This window comes from Dama dama, chromosome 12, assembly GCF_033118175.1.
Source record: "Dama dama isolate Ldn47 chromosome 12, ASM3311817v1, whole genome shotgun sequence".
NCBI lineage: Eukaryota > Metazoa > Chordata > Mammalia > Artiodactyla > Cervidae > Dama > Dama dama.
In genome coordinates this window covers 95,471,339-95,474,292 of record NC_083692.1, presented here as the reverse complement: position 1 = coordinate 95,474,292, position 2,954 = coordinate 95,471,339, and positions in this window count along the sequence as shown.

The following is a 2,954-nucleotide window of genomic DNA, read 5'->3' as shown; positions in this document are numbered from 1 at the left end:
GGTGAAGGTCACCCTTGCCCGCCCGCTGGAGGCCCAGACACGGAGCTCCTGGGAAGGGTGGGAACCCAGGCCCAGAGCCTATCGGGGCTGGGAAAAGCAAACAGGGAAGGAAATAAGAGGAGCGAGCCAGCACCTGCTCAGCTCCTAGGTGTGTCCGTTTGTCCAGAGCACCAGGACAGACCTGACGGGAGGAGACGAGCCCCTGGGAGACGGAGCCTTCACCCGGCACAGAAGGGGACCCGGCAGAGTGAGGGTGTCCCAGCTCACAAGGGCGCAGCGCCCTGCAGTTCACACCGCACACCCGGGCCAGGCTGCTTTTTCCTTCTTGTCACTGCCTCGGGGCCCTCCTTCTCGGCCGGAACGACTCTGAGCCCTGCTCCTGGCTTCCTGCTTCAGCACCTGCCTCCTGCCTCCCTCCCCACCGGTCTCCCACCTGCCGCCTCTCGCTCACCACCCTCTAGCGATGCTGGCTTCCTGGCTGTTTTTCTGAGAAGCCACGTTTATTCCCACGCCTTTCGTATTATTTAGGCCTGGAGTGTTCTCTGCTGCTCTTTAGTGGCTGGCTCCTTTTGAGTTTCTAATTTTCAACTGGAATGCCACTTTTTTCTAGGAGGCCTGCTTTCTCTGTTGTTGTTCTTGTTTACTCTCAGGCAAGGATACTGGAGTGGGTAGCCATTTCTGTCTCCAGGGGATCTTCCAGACCCAGGGATGGAACCTGGGTCTCCTGCATTGCAGGCAGATTTTTACCACTGAGCCAGTGGAGGCTTCCAGCTGAGCCACTAGGGGCTTCCCCAGTGGCTCAGATGGTGAAGAATCTGCCTGCAATGCAGGAGACCCAGGTTCCATCCCTGGATCTGGAAGATCCCCTGGAGAAAGTGAAAGTGAAAGTCACTCAGTCATGTCCTCCTCTTTGCGACCCCTTGGGCTATGCAGTCCATGGAATTCTCCAGGCCAGAATACTGGAGTGGGTAGCCTATCCCTTCTCCAGCAGATCTTCCGGACCCAGGAATCGAACTGGGATCTCCTGCATTGCGGGTGGATTCTTTATCAACAGAGCTATGAGGGAAGTCCTCCCCTGGCGAAGGGAAAGGCAACCCACTCCAGTATTCTGGCCTGGAGAATCCCAGGGACAGAGAAGCCTGGCAAGGCTATAGTCCATGGGGTCGCAAAGAGTCAGACATGACTCAATGACTACACACACACACACACACACACACACACACACACACACACGAGGGAAGCGGCTCTGCTTTCTCTCGCTGCCCTTAAATGCAGTCTTCCCCAGATACCCTTGACCTTGTCTTTTGGGGCGCTTGTACTCTGGGATCTCCCATTGTTTACGTGCTTATTGTCTGTGAGCTCCATGAAGACAGGGGCCTGATCCACCTGATTCCCGCTGCATCCACGGGGCCAGGGAAGTACCCAGAGCCCAGAATGCTGTCAGCGCTGCCTGCTGAAGGGCTGAATGAGCGGCATGCATAGACATTTTAACCCTGGAGCTTTCATTTTCTGTAAGAGGAGGGTAAAGGCCTGGGAGGAGGAGTTATATTGAGAACTTTTTTGAGAGAGCTGGTAACATCACTCAGGCTCTGGGGCACTTTGCTGAGAGGTTGAGGAAAGAGCAGAGGCTTGGAAAAGGTGTGTGGGCTTAAGGACTTACTCTACGGCTTTCTAGCTGTGTGACCTTGAACAAGCCTCTTTACTTATCTATAAAATTGTCACCTAAGCAGCATTCTGCAAAATGAATCTGATGAGTGACTGTGAGTGCTTTGTGTGCTAATGGAGGTGTGAAGACCCTCTTATTGTCTCTAGCCCTGTGCCGCCTTCCCAGGCCTGGGCCAAAGGATGTTAGGTATAGCAGACTCTGTACCTGCCTAAAAACAACGTGTGCTGTGCTTAGTCATGTCTGACACTTTGCGACCCCTTGGATTGTAGCCCGCCAGCCTCCTCTGTCCATGGGATTCTCCAGGCAAGAATACTGGAGTGGGTTGCCATGCCCTCTTCCAGGGGATCTTCCCAACCCAGGGATCGTGCATTGCAGGTGGATTCTTTACCGTCTGAGCCACCAGGCAAGCCCAAGAATACTGGAGTGGGTAGCCTTTCCCTTCTCCAGGAGAACTTCCCGACCCAGGAATGGAACCAGGGTCTCCCGCATTGCAGGCGGATTCTTTACCAGCTGAGCTATCAGGGAAGCCTGATTTCATGAAAGATCTAGCATATTAACCATGTATCAAGCTGACAGTTGGGGGCTTCCCTGATAGCTCAGTTGGTTGATTCCTAGTCAGGAAGATCCCTGGAAAAGGTATAGGCTACCCACTCCAGTATTCTTGGGCTTCCCTTGTGGCTCAGCTGGTAAAGAATCCGCCTGCAATGCGGGAGACCCAGGTTTGATCCCTGGGTTGGGAAGATCCCCTGGAGAAGGGAAAGGTTACCCACTCCAGTATTCTGGCCTGGAGAGTACAGTCCATGGGGTAGCAAAGAGTCGGACATGACGGAGCGACTTTCACTTCACTACTAGTGAAGCCCAAAAAAAACAACTTATGTGGCTAAAACTTTCCCTGCCTAAAAACAATTTTCCCTCCACCAGGGGGCGGGAGGGACTCCTTCTCCCCCACTGGGAACCCATTTGGTTCTTCTTGGAGTTTGCGGGACTGTGGCCTTTAGGAAAACATAAAAGACTCTGGGCTCTTTTAATTCATTCATTTATTCATTCACGTACTTCTGCTTTCAATTGTGGTTAAAATACACATAGCATAAAATTGAACATCTTACCATTTTAAAGTGTACAGTTTGGCAGTATTAAGCACATTCACAGGGTTTTGAAAAACAAACTTTGTACCCAGTCAACAACAACTCCCCATTTCTCCCTTCTGTAGCCCCTAGAAACCATCATTCTATTTTCTGTCTTAAGAATCTGACCACTCTTCCTCATGTAAGTGGAATCATATAGTATT